This window comes from Theropithecus gelada, chromosome 7b (genome assembly GCF_003255815.1).
Source record: "Theropithecus gelada isolate Dixy chromosome 7b, Tgel_1.0, whole genome shotgun sequence".
NCBI classification, from domain to species: Eukaryota; Metazoa; Chordata; class Mammalia; order Primates; family Cercopithecidae; genus Theropithecus; species Theropithecus gelada.
This window is the reverse complement of record NC_037675.1, coordinates 73,323,792-73,346,678: the sequence shown is the minus strand read 5'-3', so window position 1 is coordinate 73,346,678 and position 22,887 is coordinate 73,323,792. Positions and strand designations below refer to the sequence as shown.

Here is a 22,887-nt window from a genome sequence, read left to right as displayed (position 1 = left end):
AGCTGACTCAAATGGCCAAAAAGAGTAAGAACTACCATTTGATAGCACAAGAGGGGAACTAATGTCAATAACAACTTAATTGTACATTTTAAAATAACTAAAAGAGTGTAACTGGATTGTAACACAAAGGACAAATGCTCGAGGGGATGGATACCCCATTCTCCATGATGTGATTACTATGCATTGCACACCTGTATCAAAACATCTCATGTACCCCATAAGTATACACGCCTACTATGTACCCACAAAAATTAAAAAATTAAAAAGTTTTTTAAAAGAATCCGTGAGCTTGAAGGTCAATCATGAATTTCCAAACTAAAAAGAGAAAGAATTAAGGGAGAAAAATAAAACAGAGGAAAATATTCAGGAACTCTAGAACAATATCAAAAGCTGTAACATAAATGTAATCAGAATCCCAAGAAGAGAAAAAAGAAAGGAGAATAAATATTAGAAGGAATAATGACAGAGAACTTTCCAAAATTAATGACATACAATAAACCACAGATCCAGAAAAGTCAGAAAACACCAATCAGGACAAACACCCAAAAAAAACAAAAACTACACCTAGGAATATCATATTCAAACTGCAGAAAACCAAAGACAAAGAGGAAATCTTAAAAGAAGCCAGATCCTTACCTATAGAAGAACAAGGATAAGAATTACAGAATCCATGCAAGCAAGAACGTGGAGTGAAATTCTTAAAATGTTGAAGAGAAGGAAAAAAAAAAAAAACGCCCACTTAGAATTCTACATCTAGTGCAATTATCCTTCAAAAGTGGAGAAAAAATAAAGACTTTCACAGACAAGCAAAAACTGAGGAAATTTATCACCAGCAAACCTGCTATGCAGGAAATGCAAAAAGTTCTTCAGGCAGAGGAAAATTATACAGGTCAGAAACGTGGCTCTATAAAAAGAAAGAACAAGCATTGATGAAGGAATAAAGGTAAAAACAACATATTGTATTTTTCTTATTCATAATTGGTCTAAAAGAAAGAAATAGACCCTTTTGAATTATGTTCATAGGACAAAAAAACATCTTTTTTAAAAGGCTAGCATATCAAAGGCTAACACAGAGCTCTGGAATAGCCCTTGACAATTAACCGGCTCAAAGGCTGGTAAACCTGGGCCCATGGGACAAATCTAAGCCTGTTGCCTGTTTTTATATGATCTGTTTGCTAAGAATGGTTTTTACATTTTTAGATGCTTGAACAAAAGTGGAAAGAACAATATTTTATGACACATGAAAACTGTATGACATTTGAGTATTTCCATAAATACACGTTTATAAATAAACGCCCATTTGTTTACTGTCTATGATCACTTTTACGCCACAACAGCAGAGTTGAGTTGTTGTAACAGGGACTTTATGGCCCCCAGAATTCAAAATATTTACTATTTAGCCCTTTATATCATAATTTTTCCTGTCCCTTGAACAAGCCCAAGCCTTTGGTTTTCAGAGGATGGCACTAAGGCCTGGGAACGTCAAGTTGCATTCTAACGTCACTCTGCTGGTTAGCAATAAGAGTCAGCATTTAGAGCTTGGGTCTTCCCTCTCTTCTCACATGAGAGGACTTATATTTTGTAAGTATGGGTTCCAAGATTATAGTTTCTAATACTACTGACTATTGGGACTGCAGAAATAACATTTTATTATTCTCTTATTTCGCATGAAAGATTGTATCACTGCTAGAGAAGAAGTGGGAGTGACAGAGAAGCTTTGCCAATTTTTATACACAAGAAGTGGATGACTAAGAAATGAAGAGGATGACATGTTCCCAGGGGACCTAAGAAGAAAAGCACTCCTATTGGCTTTTTCTTTTTTAAAGAATGTCAGTTTTATTCCTTAGGATTTCATTGTTTTCTTTTTCAAAAAAGAACATGTAAAATCAGTATGTTTATATGTAAAACGAGGCATTTAAATGTAATATAAGGTGCACCTCTTCAATGACTCCATAATGCCTCCATTGGCAGCAGCAATGGTAGCCTTTTCCTCTTCTTAAGATAGCAAAATTTAACAAAAGAAAATCTTTTCATAAAGTTCACCAAGCAAAAGCAATATAGATCAAAGAAATAACAATTGAATAGGTTCTTGGGGGTTTTACAGTTTTACTCATACCGTGTAGATGGCAGACAAAAATAGTACAATTTGAATTTACAGTACCAATTCCTCCAATGATGATCTAACTTGTAACAGTCCAGCCCTCAAGAACAACGAGAAAGGCAGATAAGGTATAAAGAGAAGAACTCCCAAGGCAATGAGGACACATGGGATCATGATCCAAGAGAAAAAGGAAGTATAGAGGTGAGCCCGCTCTTCTGTGTAATTATGGCTTTAAGGCATTTAATCAAATTCAACACCTCTTCATGAAAATACTCTAAGCCAATTTTAAATGCAAGGGGACTCGCTTGATCTGATAAATGGTATTTGTAAAACACTTACAGAAATATTTAATACTATTTAATAGTAAAACTTTCCCACTGAGATTGGAAATTAGACAAGAATGCTCACTATCACCACTTCTATTCGCCATTATATTTGAGGTCTTAGCTAATACAACCGGCAAGAAAAACAAATACAAGTCGCAATAATTAGAAAGGAAAAAGTAAAAACTCTTTTACAGGTAATTTAACTGTGTACATGGAAATTCATAATAATTTATGAATGCAATTACTTTTGCACCAACCTAATACACAGAACTATTAGGATTAATCAGTGACTTTAGCAAAGTCAGTGAATACAGGTCAGCATATAAAACTCAATTGTATTTTTTGTATATCAGCAACAATCAGGAAATGATATATTTTTAAAGGTATCATTCATAATGCGTCAAATACTAGGAATATATATTTAAAAGATGTGCAATAATTTTACAATATAGAGGGATAGAAAATTGCTGACAGAAGTGAGAGACAGATCTAAATAAATGGAGGGATATTCCACATTAATGGATTAAAATAGTCAACACTGTAAAAACATTAATTTATTCCCAATTTAGGCTAGAGATTTAATGCAATCCCAATCAAAATTCCATCAAAAGATTTTAAAATTTATACAGTAATGCAAATGGTTAGAAATAATGAAGCTATTCTTTTTAATTATATTTTAAGTTAAGTTCTGGGGTACATGTGCAGGATGTGCAGGTTTGTTAAACAGGTAAACGTGTGCCATGATGGTTTGCTGCACCTACCAACCCATTGCCTAAGTATTAAGCCCAGCATGCATTAGCTATTTTTCCTGATGCTCTCCCTCTCCCCATCGCCCCCATCCCCAACAGTCCTCAGGTGTCGTTCCCCTCCCCCTCCCTGTGTCCACAGGTTCTCAATGTTCAGTTCCCACTTATGAGTGAGAACATGCAGTGTTTGGTTTTCTGCTCCTGCATTAGTTTGCTGGGGATAATGGATTTCAGTTCCATCCATGTCCCTGCAAAGGACATGATCTCATTCCTTTTTATGGCCGCATAGTATTCTATGGTGTATATTACCATATTTTCTTTATCCAGTCTATTATCGATGAGTATTTGGGTTGATTCCATGTATTTGCTATCATGAAAAGTGCTGCAATGAACATATACATGCATGTATCTTTATCATAGAATGATTTATATTCCTTTAGGTTGATACCCTGTAATAGGATTGCTGGATCGAATGATATTCGCCTCTAGGTCTTTAAGGAATCACCACACTGTCTTCCACAATGGTTGACCCAATTTATACTCCCACCAACAATGTAAAAGCATTTCTATCTATCTCTCCGCAGCCTCGCCAGCATGTTGTTTCTTGAATTTTTAATAATCACCATTCTGACTGGTGTGAGATGGTATCTAACTGTGGTTTTGATTTGCATTTCTCTAATGATCAGTGATGTTAAGCTTTTTTTCATGGTTTTTGGCCACATAAATGTCTTCTTTTGAGAAGTGTCTGTTCTTGTCTTTTGCCCACTCTTTAATTGGGTTGTTTTTTGCTCGTAAATTTGTTTAAGATCCTTGTAGACTCTGGATATTAGACCTTTGTCAGATGGATAGGTTGCAAAAATTATCTCCCATTCTGTAGGCTGCCTGTTCGCTCTGATGATAGTTTGTTTTGCTGTGCAGAAGCTCTTTGTTTTAATTAGATCCCATCTGTAAATTTTTGCTTTTGTTGCAATTGCTTTTGATGTTTTCATCATGAAATCTTTGCCTATGCCTATGTCCTGAATGGTATTGCATAGATTTTCTTCTAGGGTTTTTATAGTTTTTGGTTTCACTTTACATCTTTAATCCATCTTGAGTTAATCTTTGGATAAGGTGTAAGGAAGAGGTCCAGTTTCAATTTGCTGCATATAGCTAGCCATTTCTCCCAGCACTATTTATTAAAACTGGAATCCTTTCCCCATTGCTTATTTTTGTCATGTTTGTGGAAGATCAGATGGTTGTAGATGTGCAGTCTTATTTCTGAGATCTCTATTCTGTTCCATTGGTCTATGTGTCTGTTTTTGTACCAATACCATGCTGTTTTGGTGATGCTCGCTTTGTAGTATAGTTTGAAGTTGGGTAGTGTGATGCCTCCAGCTTTGTTCTTTAGAAGTCATTCTTAAATAAGAACAAACTAGAGGGTGCATACTACTGAATATCAAAACCTCTTATAAACTCATGTAATTAAGACAGTGTGTTATCAATATTATATTAGAAAAATAGAAAAATGGAATGGACTAGAAAACACAGAGACAGACCACAAATGTGACTGATAACAAAGGTGACATTTCAGAGCAGTAGAAATGAAGAGATTTTTCAATAAGTGGTGCTGGGTTTATTGGATGTCCGTAAGTAAAACAAAATAAATATGGATGCCTTTCTCACACCATAAACAACAATCAGCCACAGGTAGACTTTTGCAACCTAAAGATAAAGGCTAAAAAAAAAAAAAAGAGCTTCTATAAATTAAAATAGAGTAGCTTCATAACCTTAGGGTAAGCAACAATTTATTAAGTAGGCACAGGAAACAATAACCATAAAGGAAGAGACTGATAAATTGGATTATATTCAAAGTAAGATCTCCAATTCATCAAAAGAGAGTAAAAGGCAAACCACTAGAGCTGGGAAAAGATAGTTTAAATACATATGACAGGTAAAAGTATTTGTATTAAAAATTTGTTTTTAAAAGAAGACTTCTATAACTCAATAAGAAAAAGATTAAAAATCGAATTTAAAAATAGGCAATAAGCTTGAACAGGCACTGCAAAAGACAAATAAAAGTGGCAAAAAAATTAAAAAGGCACATCATCAGTCACCAGAAAAATGCAAATTGAAGCCATAAGACACCACTACGCACCCACCAGAATGGCTAAAATTCAAACATTTAACAATCTCAAGTCTTGCCAATGATATAAAGAAACTGAAACACTCATGAAGTGATGATAGGAATATAAGTTGGTAAAGCCACTTAAGAAAACCCTTTGTAGGGATCGAATAAAGCTGAACATATGCACACCCCATTACCCAGCAATCCAGGCTCAGGTGTGTATACCAAACAGAAATACATTCATATGTGTGCCACAAAACACATACAAAAATATTCATAGCAGCACTATTCATAATATGTCTCACCTAGAAATATCCCAAATGTCCCTCAAGAGAAGATGAATGGTTTGTGGAATATCACAAAGTAGAATACTACACAGCAATAAAAATAGTTTACTGCTACACACTGCAACATAGATGAATTTCACAAACAATGTTGTGCATAAGGATCTAGAAAGAAAGAGTACAGGCATATATGTATGATTACATACTTATTTCATTTGTTTCAAAAAAGAGAAAGCTACAGTGTTAGAAATCAGGTTAGTGGTAGCTACTTGGGAGGCTGAAGTGGGAGGATTGCTTGAGCTTAGGAGTTCGTGGCCATCCTGGGCAACATAGCGAGACCTCATCTCTTTAAAAAAGAGAGGGAGAGAGAGAGAAAGGAAATCAGCTGGTTACCAATGGGAAAAAAGAAATATGTACTTACTGGGAGGGCCCATGAGGTAGTTTCTGGAAGAATGGTAATATTCTCCTTCTCGATCTCAGAGAGATAACATGGATGTGTTTACTGTTTGAAAATTTATTGAACAATGATTTGAATACTTTACATATAACATAAATACTTTTCATATAACATAAATATGTTATACTTCAGTAGAATTGTATGTTTGAAAAAGAATAGTGCAAATAAATGCAGATCTGGAGGAAGGATGCAGCATATTGGGTTCTCAAGGTGGCATTGCAGCCCTCTCACGTACAGTGATGCAAAAAGTGACATCATGGCAGGGTTATAACCGCAGGGATGATGAAGGATCCAGAGGTTGCGTCTGTTACCACTGTGGACTGTCCTGGCCAGCATATGCCTCACTATCGGACACACAGATCCAACCAACGTAGACATGTGACTAATCAGGACCGAAGTCCCTCCCTGAGACTGAGATAAGGACGCTGGAAGAAAGAAGATTCCTCCCCTGTGAGGTGACTGTTGAAAAGACGTGAGGATAGAAATATTAGTGACCATCTTCTTTTTCTCTTGTGTCATAGAAGGAGGAAGTCAAGAAGACAAGGTGTCACGTAAGAGTGCTGACAATGTCATTTAAGTCCCTGGATCCAGCTAGGCCTGAATTCTCTGATTATGCAGCCAGATAAATTTATTTTTGCTTGAGATACTTGGATTTTGCTTCAGTTCAGTTGGCATATTTGTATTTTTTGTTTAGTCTGCATCAGAGAGAAGACTGACTCCCCATCACTATCATCACTATTATATGGCATTCAAGTTCCTTCTCACACTGGCCCCAACTTGTACTTCTAGTTTTATCCGTCGCTGTTCATCTTCATATACCCAATAACATGGTAATCTTAACTACAGAAAACTCCTCCAACCAAGAATTTCTAACAAGCAAAGTTCAACTTATACCTATTTCCAAATACATTTTTGATAATCAATTGGTCATTTTAAGAATAATTAGAAAATATAAGAATCTCGCGCCAGTCTAGGCAACGTGATGAAACCCTGCCTCTACAATAAATACAAAATTAGCTCAGAGTGGTGGCACACACCTGTAGTCCCAGCTACTCGGGAGGCTGAGGTGGGAGGATCACTTGAGCCTGGGAGGTCAAGGCTGCAGCGAGCCAAGACCGCACACTGCAATCCAGCCTGGGCAACAGAGTGAGACCCTGTCTCGAAAACAACAAAAAAAGACTTCTGGGATTAGAAACAGATATTTTTTAAGTGGGGGAGGGGGTCTTAAGGCAGATGGCAGGCAGGGGAAGTGGTTTTTGCAGAGAAGTTTTGAAAGCTAAAGGAAGCCAAAAAATGAAAACCTGGAATTGGCAGCATATGCTTTGGCATGACACTAAATACCCTGTGCACGGGGGTGAGGTATCTGAGGACTTCCTAATCAGTCATGTCAACTAAGTTAAATAAAGTTTATCCCAAGATGTATCTATCTACTTTACCCTTTAGCCACAGGGAGACCCAGGAGTCAGCAGTCAGCCTCTCTGACTGAAAGGCACTAAACGTTTGTATACAGAGCCTGGCATGGAGGAGTGCCCTTGTGCATGAGAATTGTGCACTGCCTGTAATAAAGCAAAACCACCTGTAAGCAATTTCACTGTAAGCGGGGGTGACAGCCGGCAAAACAGCAAGAAGTAACTGGAAATTCACTGTGACACACTGCTCTTACCAACATAAGGTGAGTAAAATGTCACTCATAATCTACTTTTGTTTTCTCATTTTACTTTCAGTAAACATGACAAATACTTACTGAACAGTTTTGCTTAAACCTAGATTTCCCCTATCCTTGTTTTCATTAAAGTTTTAAGTTCATCAACACGGACTCCTCCTGACAGAGAGGTTTTTAAGGACCTCACTCTCTGTATGGGGAGTATTAAGTATTCTTTGCACATTCTTTGCATTTGATCACCTGAATACTTCTGTTTACATTGAAATGCCCAAGCACATTCTTGCCATCTCTGTCCCCTGGCCCCATTTCTGCAGGCCCCAGACCCCTCATTCCCCGAAGGTTCAATTCATCTACTTAGCCTCTTCAGTGAAATCTCTCAGTGGGAAGTCATCTCTCCCTAACTTTCCATATATAGGCCTTGCTTACCACATTCCATCTCTCCATTTGTTTTCCTTCTTCAGAATTTTAAGTTTCTTGAACACAGGAGCCATATCCAATTAATCATTATCTGGAAACGGGTCCTTGGTAGGAAGACAGATGCACTGTCTGACACGGACCAGCAGGACAAGGAGCGGGGAGGAGCAGCAGAGACCCCACACCAGCTGTGACCTGAGGTATGGAACATCCCGCCCCCGCGAACCCATTAATAGTTGACTAAACCAGAGATTGTTTCCAGGTACATACTCTCTTTCAGTAACCATCTCAAAGCAATCACAATTTCTCAGCCCTATTCTGCAAATGGGAAGAATGCAGATCAGGAGAGTTCCACTACTTTGTCTCCTGTCACATACCCCTGGCTATCGGCAGAAACCAACAGCCAAGCCCTAAACCACCTGCTGTCCTGAAAATGAAAGTGCCTTCCCTTTAAAAAAAAAAAAAAGTCTAAAATGTAATCAATAAATTTATTCTTCGTGAATGCGTCCTTTCTATTTTGACCAGCTGCTGAATCAGTCTTTGTATTAAGAGGTATGGTCAGCAAAATAATATAATGGCATCTTCCTGCTTGGTTTGGAATCTAAACACTGTAGTACTTCCACAGAAGTTTAAGGAGAAAATATATGGGACATGTTTTTTAGAGTTATCTTTTCTTCTAGAGAGGTCACACCACAAAATGCAGCCAGCTCAAAAGGTGTTTCTCTTGGATTGGGCAGTGTAGATATACATAATATTTTTCTAACTGAAATTAGTTAATAATTTTTAAATGAATTAAAACTTGGCGACAACAGGGCTTTCTGAGCAGCACATACTTCTCACTTAAACACAGTCTCCACTGTCCCTAATGCAACCCCAACCCTGAGGCCCCCAGGGTCAGGTGCCATTCATCATCACACATGGATGGCTGTTTTGCTTTTAGAGAAAAGGAAATGTTATTTGGCATCCGGGTCTCTCTTGACAATGAGTCAGAGGACCCCATATTCCAAGAAAAATAGATATAAATGTATTTCTTTCTGGGAGTAAAAACTTTCTATTTGTGTAATGTACAAACAAAACATGCTTTTGATTTCCAAAGATTACAACTTGTTACTATTGCGGAAGAAACCTCACTTGTTTCCCTCATTTTCTTTACCTAACTGGTCTTTTGAGTGTTTGAGTTTACAACTCATTTTCGAAATGCATTTTCTTCCTTCCTTCATTTCACAAATAGTTCTTAAACAATTAGTATGAATCAGAATCTGTGATAGATGCTGAATCTACAACAGGAAATAAGAGAGTCCCTGCTTGTATGGAATATATAGTCTAGCAGAGGGAGATGGAATATATAAATACATATAATGCAATGTCATGGTGATAAAGCTGTGATCAAAAATAGGGCAACTAAGACAATGAAGAGCAATGAGAAGGGGCAGGGGTTATTATTTTAGCTAGGGTGGTCTGAGATGTCTTTAACTATGAAGAGTTCATATTAGCCCTTACTCTGAAATCAAACAATTGTTTTATAGCCAGTTACAGTCATGCACCACAAGTCAGTGATGGACCACATATATGAAGGGGGTCCCATGAGATTATAACACCATATTGTTACTGTATCTTTCCCATGTTTAGATATAATTAAGTACAAAATACCACTGTGCTACAATTGCCTACAGTATTCAGTACAGTAACATGCTGCACAGTTTTTAGCCTAGGAGCACTACACCATACGGCCTAGGTGTATAGTAGGCTATACCATCCAGGTTGTGTAAGTACATTCTAGGGTGTTCACACAACAACAAAATCACCTAATGATACATCTCTCCGAATGTATCCTGGTCATTAAGTGAAACATGACTGTATTATCAAGACCTTTCATCTGAAAACTTTGCCATTATCCCTTTTTGCACCTATAAAATTTATTTCTGTTTCCCAAAGCCTGTCTCTTCTAGATCTGATAAAATGCTGTCTCTGAACTAAACTATAATGTACTTACTGTCTTCATCATCTATTTGCTACCAAATCTGACTTACAAAATCCCCTGCATTTTTTCCTAAACTATCTTTTAACATCTGTTATTGCCAATTTTCTATTTATTCCTATCATCTCCCCAATACAAGTGAAATGATCTCAAGGGAAGGGTCTGTGTTTATTCCCCACCTTGTGCTATATAAAAGAGCACAAGGACTATGGGGTCAGAAAAGATCTGAGTTTAAATCTTGGTTCCTCAATGACTTAGGGCAAGTAACTGAACCTCGTTTCCACTCGGTTCCCCATCTATAAAACAAGCATAATACCACCTAACACCTCTTAAAGGACTTTGATTTGCAAAAAGCTTAACAATGCTGATGGTTATTTTGTAAGATCAGCCCACAACCATAAGACAGACCCATAATTTTGTAGGCTGAGCAAGTTTTCGTTTAGGCAACCATTTTTTATCAAGCATTTACTATGTGTATTGGTCTTGTGCTGGAGGTGGAGATAAAATTATAAACATAAATTATAAAACCAAAAAAAAGCCAAACAGACCAAAGCCCAATGGAATGGACAAACATTAATGTAAAACTAGAAACTAGGATGACAGTCTTACTATATCATGAATATGAAGTAGATCTTGCCAGGTAAAATCAAGCAAGCAATAAGAATGAGGGCTATAACCATGTGCAGCTTGCATCCACACTCATACCAATCCATGTACCCACATTAGTCCATGAATTCCTACCAATACTAGCCCATCCTTCCTCCCCTACCCACAGCTGTTACTCTGCAACTCAATAACTCAGCAAACATTTACCAAACTCCTACTATGTGCCAAGCACTGTGAGGAACCCCAAGGATGCAGAGAAAAAAATAAAACATGGGCTTGCTCTATGTATCTGGCATAAGCCCTATCAATGCAGCAGCAGTCTCCTTTTTCACTTCTCTTCCTGCTGGTGATTAATGGCCTTTCACCTCCAGGAAACAGAGGCATCTTTGGCTACCACAGATATCTTGCCCATGCTGCCTTCTCCCACTCAGATATCTGGGCCACTTGCTTTCTACAAGCCTCCTCAAATCTCAATGTGAGAACTATGGAGCAGAATTCTCAGAGACTTGGGAGCCCCTCAAATGCTGGACTAACACAGCAAGTCCTCAGGAACAGAAAATAAAAAGGAACCATTATCCTGAAATACTGATTTCTCAACAGACTCACTCTAAAAATTATTAGAAAACAGGAACTGTGTTGTGACAGTCCCGTCTTCTTAAGTGTCTGTGCTTTCTATGCCCCATACTTCATACAGGGTCCTGCATTCTCCTCATGGTCACACATACTCAAAGGGTATTTTTTAAATTATTCTTTCACAGATGAGAAAACTAACGTTCAGAAACACAATTAACATGATTTTAAAATGCCTGTTGTGTTCTTTTAAGAGCAAATAATAGCAGTTCTCTGTCCGGGCTCTAGGCTAGCCAGATCTTCATGAGAGCAACACAGGTGCCTGGGGTATTTCCAAGAGAGTGCCACCACCAGTTCCCATCCATGCAGGGGACCTCACCTCAGCTGGCTTTGTAGAATGCATGCTTCCATGTGTGCAAGAAAATAGGCTCTTGGGTCAAGCAGATACTAGTGAATGAATGAACTCTACCACGGACAGATCTAAAGGTGGCTTTCTCTTTGATAATCTAATCAAATTACTGTGAAATGCCAAGACAGCTAGCCTTTAAGACAATTCATTTGCATAGCCTGAGCTATTAATGAACAAGGATCTATTTTGTTCATATCCAAATATTTACACTTTTTTTGAAGTTACCACACATAAAAATGGTGGTTCTTTGTACCACCCTATGTTACTAACACCTAAGTAGAAGGAAAAGACAAATTTTCTATAAAAAAAGGTAACCACATAAGGATAATCAAAAGTTCTAACTGGGGTATTTCAGCCAGCTAGAATCTCCTAGCTACCAAATATACACATTCAATGTCATCAGAGGGAAGTGGTGAAGAACACTGCCCTTTAGAATCAGGAGGCCTGCATCTTACTTCTGATGCTAGTTCACTTTGTGGATTTATGCAGGTTAATTTATTTCTCTAAAGTTTTAAATTTCTTCATTCATGAAACTGAGACCTATCTTACAGAGTGGTGGTAGGGTTCTAATGGGCATTGCTCTGCCTTTTTTCTTAGTGGGAGCGATGGGGGATGAGGAGAGGAGCGGGGAGATTGCTTGCTTTATCTGCTGCCTTGGTAATTGGGATAATTAACAGTGAACCTCCCATTTTTTGAAATATGTGTATGTGGTAGAAAATAAATGGCCTCTTCCAGGCCTCAGAGAGGCAACGGTGAAGTATTTGGTAGGCTTTGTGGTTTGGAACATCTCAAGCAGGTATTCCCAGTTGTTATTTAATGTAACTCATTAGGTTTAATGTTCATTTTAACTGCCTACTTATAAGCATTTTTGCATGTTTTGCAGTTTGAAGTAGTGTGGTCCATGAATGATTATAACTCTTATTACAGGCTTAATGTTTCCAAATTCTGGACGATTATTCTTTTGTCTTGACTACTCCAGAAACATACTCCCCCATAAGAGAAAAGTAATATTGATTCAGCCAATGCTTACTGAACACCTATTGGCAGATATATTTTGGGGCACTGGATGGATGGATGCAAAGAAAAGTCAAACAGGCTTTCTGGCCTGTAAAGAGCTTACTGTGAAAGCCTGTGAAAAGTCAAACAGGCATTTTGGCCTGTAAAGAGCTTACTGTGATGTGTGACTGAGTGTTAACTTGATTGCATTGAGGGATACAGAGTATTGATCCTGGGTGTGTCTGTGTGGGTGTCGCCCAAAAGAGATTAAATATGTGAGTCAGTGGGCTGGGGAAGGCAGATCCACCCTTAATCTGGTGGGCACAATCTAATTAGCTTCCGGCAAATATAAAGCAGGCAGATAAACATGAAAAGGAGAGAGGAGACAAGCCTCCCAGCCTACATCTTTCTCCCATGCTGGATCCTTCTTGCCCTCAAACATCTGACTCCAAGTTCTGCAGTTTTGGGACCTGGACTGGCTCTCCTTGCTCCTCAGCTTACAGACAGCCTATTGTGGGACCTTGTGATTGTGTAAGTTAATACTTAATAAACTCCCTAAGATATATATGTCTTATTAGTTATATCCCTCTAAGAGAACCCTAATACAGATTTTGGTACCAGGAGTGGTTCTAGAGGAACAGAATATTAAGAATGGAGTTCTTTCGTTGGTTTTGGCATTTCTGGATTTGGCTGTTTAATATGATAAGACCCAAAAATGCTAAGGACTCTACTTCTAATGATATAGAAAATACTGATAGTCCTTGGCAGAAACTGTTTAGAGAGTTATGCAAAATAAATGCATTTGACACTCCTGACTCACTGCTCGTGAGAGGCAAGGAGTTTAGTGACTCTGTACATAGTACATTTGACCATATGTGGAGAACCAAGGAACACAATGAAGCTGGTTGGTTGCTCCTAAGTTCAATGGACAAAGTGATGAAAGAAAATGATTAACTCATGGTTTCTGTCTTCCGGCTTCAGAAGCAGATACTGAGCTTCAAATCTGCTAAGATTACCCTAAGTGAGAGTCTTATCTCCTGTAGAGAACGAGCCAAAATTTTGGAAAAACAGACACAAGCTCTTAAAGGCAGCCCACTGTGAGTGAGCTGGAAATGCCTGATCTCCCTTGGCTTAATGTAGAGGAAGAAATCCAAAGGCTTAGGGAGATTGGGGTGGTGGAGTGCATTAGTCCCTTTAGACCTACTCATCCCAGCTGGGAGGGTCCAGAAGACATACTCTTGACTGCCTTGCAAAATAGACTTGGGAGGGCAGCATCTGCATCTTTGAAGAGCCCTGTAATTGTTCTTCTCTGTATGTCAGATCTAATGGTGGGAACCACAGTCACTCAACTACAAAATTTAAATACAATTGGAATAATTGGATCCAGAGGTGGCAGGGGCCAGGTGGCAGGGGCCAAGTGGCAGCACTCAACCATCAAAGGCAAGGTGAGCATAGCTACCATAATGGACAGCAGAGGCAAAGTGCCAATCAGAATAGTCTGACTCATGTAGAGCTCTGGCATTGGCTAATCGTGGTGTTCCTAGAAGTGAAATTGATAGGAAGCCTACTGCATCCCTACATCAATTATACAAACAGAAAACTTCTAGGTTGAGTGGACAAAAGACTAATTTGAATTATAAAAACAGAGAATCATGGCTCCTCAATCAATTTCCAGACTTGAGCCAGTTTATAGACCCAGAACCCTTTGGATAAAGGGGTGGCTGGGTCCCCTTGAGGAAGGACCCCACTACATTACCGAAAATTTATGAAGTGGATCCTTGTCTCATCCTTCCCCAAGGAGACCTCTGACCTTTTACCAGGGTAACTGTGCACTGGGGAAAGGAAAATGATCAGACATTTCAGGGACTACTGGACACTGGCTCTGAGCTTACATTGATTCCAGGAAACCCAAAACATCATTGTAGTCCTCCAGTTAAGCTAGGGGGTTATGGAGGTCAGATAATTAATGGAGTTTTAGCTCAGGTCCAACTTATAGTAGGTCCCTGGACTTAACCTGTGGTCATTGACCCAGTGCCAGAAAGCATAATTGGCATAGGCACACTTAGCAGCTGGCAGAACCCCCACATTGGCTCTCTGACTAGTAGGGTGAGGGCTATTATGGGGGAAAAGCCCAAATAGAAGCCATTAGAGATGCCTCTACCTAGAAAAATAGTAAATCAAAAACAATATCACATGCCTAGAGGGACTGCAGAGATTAGTGCCACCATCAAGGACTTGAAAGACGCAGGGATGGTGATTCCCACCACGTTCCCATTTAACTCTCCCATTTGGCCTGTGCAGAAGACAGATGGATCTTGGAGAATGGCAGTGGATTATCGTAAGCTTAACCAAGTGGTGACTCCAATTGCAGCTGCTGTACCAGATGTGGTTTCATTGCTTGAGCAAATTAACACATCTCCTGGTACTTGGTGTGCAGCCATGGACTTGGCAAATGCCTTTTTCTCCATTCCTGTCCATAAGGCCCACTGGAAGCAATTTGCCTTCAGCTGGCAAGGCCAGCAATATACCCTTACTGTCCTACCTCAGGGGTATATCAACTCTCTGGCTTTGTGTCATAATCTTATTCAGAGAGACCTTGATTGCTTTTCACTTCTGCAAGATATCACTCTGATCCATTACACTGATGTAATGCTGATTGGATTCAGAGAACAAGAAGTAGCAAACACACTAGACTTATTGGTGGGACATGTGCAAGCCAGAGGTTAAGAAATAAATCCAGCTAAAATTCAGGGACCTCTTACCCCAGTAAAATTTCTAGGGGTCCAGTGGTGTGGGGCCTGTTGAGATATTCCTTCTAAGGTGAAGGATAAGTTGCTGCATTTGGCCCCTCCTACAACCAAGAAAGAGGCACAATGCTTAGTGGGCCTATTTGGATTTTGGAGGCACCACATTCCTTATTTGGGTGTGTTACTCTGGTCCATTTATTGAGTGACTCGAAAAGCTGCCAGTTTTGAGTGGGGTCCAGAACAGGAGAAGGCTCTGCAACAGGTCCAGGCTGCCGTGCAAGCTGCTCGCCCACTTGGGCTATATGACCCAGCAGATCCAGTGATGATTGAGATGTCAGTGGCAGATAGGGATGCTGTCTGGAGCCTTTGGCAGGCCCCCATAGGTGAATCACAGTGGAGCCCTCTAGGACTTTGTAGCAAGACCCTGCCATCTTCTGCAGATAACTACTCTCCTTTTGAGATACAGCTCTTGGTCTGTTACTGGGCTTTGGTGGAAACTGAACGTTTAACTGTGGGTCATCAAGTCACCATGCAACCTGAACTTCCTATTATGAACTGGGTGCTTTCTGACCAATCTAGCCATTGGTGGGTTGTGCACAGCAGCATTCCATCATCAAACAGAAGTGGTATATACTTGATCTGGCTCAAGCAGGTACTGAAGGCACAAGTAAGTTACACAAGGAAGTGGCTCAAATGCCCATGGTCTCCACTCCTGCCACCCAGCCTTCTCTCCCTCAGCCTGCACCCATGGCCTAATGGGGAGTTCCCTATGATCAGTTGACAGAGGAGGAGAAGATGAGGGCCTATTCACAGATGGTTCTGCATGGTATGCAGGCACCACCAGAAAGTGGACAGCTATAGCACTACAGCCCCTTTCTAGGACATCCCTGAAGGACAGAGGTGAAGGGAAATCTTCCCAGTGGGCAGAACTTCGAGCAGTGCAGCTGGTTGTGCACTTTGCATGGAAGGAGAAATGGCCCAATATGTGATTATATACCAATTCATGGGCTGTAGTCAATGGCTTGGCTAGATGGTCAGGGACTTGGAAGAAGCATGGTTGGAAAATTGGTGACAAAGAAATTTGGGAAAGAGGTATGTGGATGGACCTTTCTGAGTGGTCAAAAACGGTGAAGCTATTTGTATCCCATGTAAGTGCTCACCAACAGGTGACCTCAGCGGAGGAGGAGTTTAATAATCAGATGAATAGGATGATCTGTTCTGTGGACTCACTCAGCATCTTTCCCCAGCCACCCCTGTCATCACCCAATAGTCCCATGAACAAAGTGGCCATGGTGGCAGGGATGGAGGTTATGCACGGGCTCAGCAACATGGACTTCCACTCACCAAGGCTGACCTGGCTATCACTGCTGAGGGCCCAAACTGCCAGCAGCAGAGACCAGCACTGAGCCCCCAATATGGCACTATTCCTCAGGGTGATCAGCCAGCTACCTGGTGGCAGGTTGATTATATTGGACCTCTTCCATCATGGAAAGGGCAGAGGTTTGTCCTCACTGGAATAGACATTTACTCCAGATATGGGTTTGCCTATCCTGCATGCAATGCTTCTGCCAAGACTACCATCTGTGGACTCACGGAATGCCTTATCCACCATCATGGTATTCCATGCAGCATTGCCTCTGACCAAGGCACTCACTTCATGGCTAAAGAAGTGAGGCAGTGGGCTCATGCTCACGGAATTTACTGGTCTTACCATGTTCCCCATCTTCCTGAAGCAGTTGGATTGACAGAATGGTGGAATGGCCTTTTGAAGTCACAATTACAATGCCAGCTAGGTGACAATACTTTGCAGGACTGGGGCAAATTTCTCCAGAGGGCCATGTATGCTCTGAATCAGCATCCAATATATGGTACTGTTTCTTCTATAGCCAGGATTCACAGGTCCAAGAATTAAGGGGCGGAAGTGGAACAGGCACCACTCACCATCACCCCTACTGAATTAGCAAAATTTTTGCTTCCTGTTCCCTCGACATTACATTCTGCTGGCCTAGAGGTCTTAGTTCCAGAGGGAGGAATGCTGTCACCAGGAAACACAACAATGATTTCATTAAACTGGAAGTTAAGATTGCCACCTGGACAGTTTGGGATCCTCCTACCTTTATGTCAACAGGCTAAGAAGGGGGTTACAGTGTTGGCTAGGGTGATTGACCCAGACTATCAAGATGAAATCAGTCTACTACTCCACAGCAGAGGTAAGGAAGACTACATATGGAACACAGGAGACCCATTAGGGCATCTCTCAGCATTACCATGCCCTGTGATTAATGTCAACGGGAAACTACAACAGCCCAATCCAGGCAGGACTACAAATGGTCCAGACCCCTTCAGGAATGAAGGTTTGGGTCATTCCACTAGGGAAAAAAATCACGATCTGCTGAGGTGCTTGCTGTAGGCAAAAGGAATACTGAATGGGTAGAAGGTAGTCATCAATACCAGCTACGACCATGTGACCAGTTGCAGAAACAGAGACTGTAATTGTCATGAGTATTTCCTCCTTCTTTTGTTAAAAACATGTTTGTGTACGTATACACTTGTGCTAAGAAAATATCTTCATTTTATTTCCTTTTCCTTTATCATGTGACATAAGATTTATTGACTTCATATCAGCCTTAAGTATTGTTAACTTTATGCAATAGTATTTGTGTTGGGGATTGGTGCATTTCTGGTTGTACAAAGGATAGTTGTATTTTGTTATGCACAATTATGACCTCACTATTGTCTTTATTTGAAGATTATGTATGATCTCAGGAGATGTATATGGGTTCAAGTTGACAAGGGGTAGGCTTTTTGATGGTTAATACTGAGTGTTATCTTGATTGCATTGAGGGATACAGAGTATTGATCCTGGGTGTGTCTGTGTGGGCATTGCCCAAAAGAGATTAAACATTTGAGTCAGTGGGCTGCAGAAGGCAGATCCACCCTTAATCTGGTGGGCGTAATCTAATCAGCTTCTGGCGAATATAAAGCAGGCAGAAAAACACAAAAAGGAGAGCCGAGCCTAACCTCCCAGCCTACATCTTTCTCCCATGCTGAATGCTTCCTGCCCTCAAACATCCGACTCCAATTTCTTCAGTTTTGGGACTTGGACTGGCTCTCCTTGCTCCTCAGTTTATAGACAGCCTATTGTGGGACCTTGTGACCATGTAAGTTAATACTTAATAAACTCCCCTTTATAGATATATATGAGATATATACATATATATGCCATATATCTCATATATATCTCATATATAGCATATATATGAGCTATAGCTCATATATAGCATATATGTATATATGTATATATGTCATACATATGTACATATATATACACACACTATTAGTTCTGTCCCTCTAAGACAGCCCTAATACATTACCCTCTAGTTTTCACTGTCACCAACCAACAGAGTCAGCATCATCCAGGGACTTGTCAGATATGTACATTCTCGGGCCCTACTCCAGACAGAAAGAATCAGAGACGCTGGGGATGACCCCCAGGTGTTTCTGTGTTTGAACAAGCCCTCTTCAAGTATCATTCTCATGTCAAAGCAACAAATATGTCATTAGCTTATTGAGTTAAATCTAAAAGTACCTTTTGCCCTTCAGGGAAACAGAGGCCCAGAGGTCACAGGAGAAGTTGGTGGAGTAACTGCAACCAGAACTCAGGTCTCCCGTCCACAATGGCCAATGACCTTTCTACTTCTTTTCTGATGCTTTAATCCCTAAATCTGATAGGAAGTCCCAACCATCACCAGCCCAAAGTGCAAACACCGGTTTTCGAAGAGCAGAAAAAGAAAGAACCTACTCTCTTTGAAAATAAGGACCACCAGGAAAAACTAATATCTGATCAAAATCATTCTGTAAACAAGCAGTCCCAAGCCTTTAATACATTTCCAAGTTATATTTACAAGTTACATTTTATAAAAATTTGTGGGGGAGGGGTGCTGGGTAGAAATAAATGACTAGAATAATATTTGGAAGAATATACAGTTAAAGATATGTTAATAGTGGCTCCCCCTCCATAGCAGATTATGGATAACCTTTATTTTTTTCTTTGTATTTCCCTGAATTGTTTTCAATAGCTAAATATTACTTTTGGAATCAGGGGAAAAGTTAAAATTGTTTTTTGAAATATTATATCCATATCACTCAACACGAAAGTTTATTTTGTAATTCTATTTCTTTCCATACAGCAGGATAGTGTGTGTATAGTAATTATTTATATCATGCCATATGTTACAATGAAGATGAAATTTGGTAAATATATTCCTTCCAGCTGGTACTGAAAATGAAGAGGTTAAATGCATTCCTAGGTTCAGAACACTATGAATTAAGCTAACTGCGAATCTAAAGGAAAAATTAATCCCAGTATTGAGATCTCTGAGAGCATCCTTTTGAAAAACGTTTATGTGACACACAGCTCCTTATTCCCGTCCCCCTGATATTTAACCCCTGGCACAAAACAGAATGTTCAGCAATTCCTGGCAAAGTCTTAGGAGTTGGGGATAAAATGCATGGGAGAAGATGAGAGACATAAGAAATGGAATGATCCTACTTTCACATAAAATGATGTCCCTGTAGACAATGAGACATCCAAAATTACTGGCAAATTTCATTGTCCACAATAACCTTAAATTTATTTTTCTTTCTCAAGAAAGGTCTATTCACTTCAAAAACATCTATGTTGGAGATCTTATTCTGCAAATCCAAAATAAATAAACAATTAAAATGGACTCATTTAAATAAACATTTCTGCCACAAAAGCATTGTCGTAATGTTTCACTTGATAAGATGAATTTATTGCTTCAAAGAAAATCTAGTCTTGTTTTACTGAAACTCCCAGCAATATAAATTCACTGAATGTTAACTGAAATTCCTTAAAGAAAATCATAAGTAAAGTTAAGATCTGCCAGAATAAATATATAAAAGGAAACACCGGTGACCTCTCTCCTTCATCACAATACCTCCCAACAGCTGACTTTTCTAGAACTCGCAGACTCTTTCAGAAAAGGCCGCGTTATTGGGAATAGATTCTCTCTACATATACATAGTTTATGGTGCCTGAGATCATATTTACAGGACAATTTAGCTTAACAGTGGTACAGGATCAAAGAACTCAGAATCTATCATCTTGGCTTTCTCTAATTTAGCATGCAAGATTTGGCTTACAAAGATTTCTCTCTCAAGAGTCTCACCAAATGTCCCTCAGCCCTCTACTTTCCTTCACAGAGTAGTCCCACCCATTGAAAAAGTAATAAATTAATAAAGAATATTCATCTTACAGAAAGTTTCCCACCAACGTCCCAGTTCCCACTCCATGTAATTACCTATTTGCCTATGAAAATTGATCTATAAGAGCCGTGTTGTCAACACATTAAACCTAACAGTTCCCTTTCAGTCTTACACTTTTTGATAGACCATACACACACAAACTTGTAGCTCATTCTCTAACTCCATTTTGATACTTACAAGCCCAGTTCTTCCATCTCTCACTTTCTCTGGAGAGAAAAGGGTCCAGTGGTAGGTTTTACCTAATCTCGATTATTTTTGCAGTTTTTCTTTGGTTAAAGGTATTGATCAGAACTCACCTCCCAAGCATTGATAATTCCAAGCCGACGAGACCCCAAATATCTTCAGTTTGTAACATAGAAATGCCACTGGTCTCAACGACAGAGAAGGAAAATACTACTCCGTCAAATTAAGAAGAAAAAAAATAATAAATACAGCAGCTTTCATTCTGAACAAAATTAAATTTTCTGGGTCACTTTCCCTGTCTCACTGGGCCACTTTTTTACGCAGCCTGCCGGTGACTGTAAACACGGTCTCTTCACTCCTCACGCAACCAGTTCAGTTGTCATCCTCTCCAAGCGAATAGCCACGGCGTCCTTTGCTAGCGCAGTTCCCAAACAACAAACCTCCCCACCCGCCCCTGCCCTCCACACCTCACCGCGGAGACTCGCTTTCTTTTCTTCCAAACCACAAATGGGCGAGCTTGCTCAGAGAAAAAGTTAATGAATGCCTGATTTAGAGGCAAAGCTGCCCTACCTGCGATCACAACATCGGAAGACTGGAAGTATCTAAAAGCGCCATCCTCTGCGCTCTCGTCCCCGTCGGTGTGCGCTTCACACGCAGAAACCCAGGAACATGATTTATATGCAGACCTGCACCCATCCCACACAAGTCCACACGCCAGCTTGCCTAACCACTTATGTAAGCTCGTGCTTCCACAGTCCCAAACTGCAGACACACACACACGGGCACCTGTCACGCATCTGAAATGGACAAGCACCCACACCCAGGAGATGAAATCAACACATATTAATGGGGTGGGGAGGGAGGATACTGTTTTAAACCATGTTTTCCCCCATTTGTTTCTTGCCCATTTTTTGTCACAACTACAATTACCTTAGCAACCAAAGAATTGCCTTGACTCTCCCTCCGGCTCCTGAATTTCTCCTAAAGCCAACCTTGCGCCAGGTTCATGATAAAGCTGGAGAAGCCCAGGAAACCGGGGACCGGCAGCCTCTTGGGGGCGGAGGGGAAGTCTAGTCCGTCTCCGCGCCGCTCCCCACAGCCTCGCCTCCTCTTTCCGAGTTTCCGTGGTGGCGAGCGCAGGGGCTCAGCGAGAAGAAAGCGAAGCCCCGGGCCCGCGAGGACGCGCGGCGCGTCTCATGGTGCCAGGACGCGGGGCGCACAGGGTGTCTCCGGCGCGCACCGGGCTGGCCTGGCTCTCCGCGCTCCCGGGCGTTCGCCGCTAGCCCGCCTCTGCCCGCCCGGGCCGGCAAGGGTGTGCGGAGGTCGGTCCGTCCCCTCGGCGCCCGGCGACTCCGGCGGCTGTAGGAACGCGGCGCCCGGGCGGAGCTCTCGCCGCCGAGCAGGGCCGAGCGCTAGGAGCTGCCCCAACTCGCGAAGCCGTTCAGCTCCGCGGCCCGCGAGCTGCTGCAGCGGCGCCCGCTGTCGGATGCCGAGCGGAGCTGCAGCCCAGTGCCCCGCGCACCTGGGCGCCGGCACCTGGACCCGGACCGCGTGCTGCAGGGAGGGGCCGGCGGGCGGGGACCGGCACCTGAGCGCGTCCCGAGGGCGCCGCCGTCCGGCTCACCTGTTCCCAGAGCCGCGGAAGGCGCAGACCGTGATTTGCCGGAGGAGGAGAAAACCTAGAAATTCCTCATCCTCGAGAAGCCGTGGAGAAAACCGAGAGACTGGCTCGACCGGGCGAAGACTCCTTTAGTCAATTCCAAACTGGCCCCGTCCGGAAACTTCAGCGGCGTCAAGGTTCTCGTAGGGATTCCCGGTCCGGGGTGAGGCAGCTTCTGAATCTCCGTCACTGACGTGTTGCTGGCGCCCTCTAAATTAAAACGGGACACCGCGATCGTCAGCGATATTGTTCCTAATCTCGTCATTTTTATTTATTCAACATGCACACCACACGCTGCATTTGGAGTATTATAGGATGATTCCTATCTGGAACACTACAAAGAACTTTCGAGAA

At 41.1% G+C, this 22,887-nt stretch overlaps 1 protein-coding gene across 12 annotated transcripts in view; it reads right to left on the bottom strand.

Annotated features, from left to right (window-relative positions):
- The window catches only part of RGS6 (regulator of G protein signaling 6), a 629,677-nt gene extending 607,046 nt beyond the window's left edge, over positions 1 to 22,631 (bottom strand). For 9 of the 12 annotated variants that reach the window (XR_003120528.1, XM_025392576.1, XM_025392579.1 and 6 more), the window contains exon 1: positions 21,444 to 21,708. The gene's annotated coding sequence lies outside the window, so the exon portion shown is untranslated. Of the gene's footprint in view, positions 1 to 21,443; positions 21,709 to 21,803; positions 22,307 to 22,497 lie in introns of those variants that run through there. The other 3 variants (XM_025392577.1, XM_025392580.1, XM_025392585.1) reach the window with 2 other exon arrangements.
- Between the last annotated feature and the right edge of the window lie 256 nt (positions 22,632 to 22,887).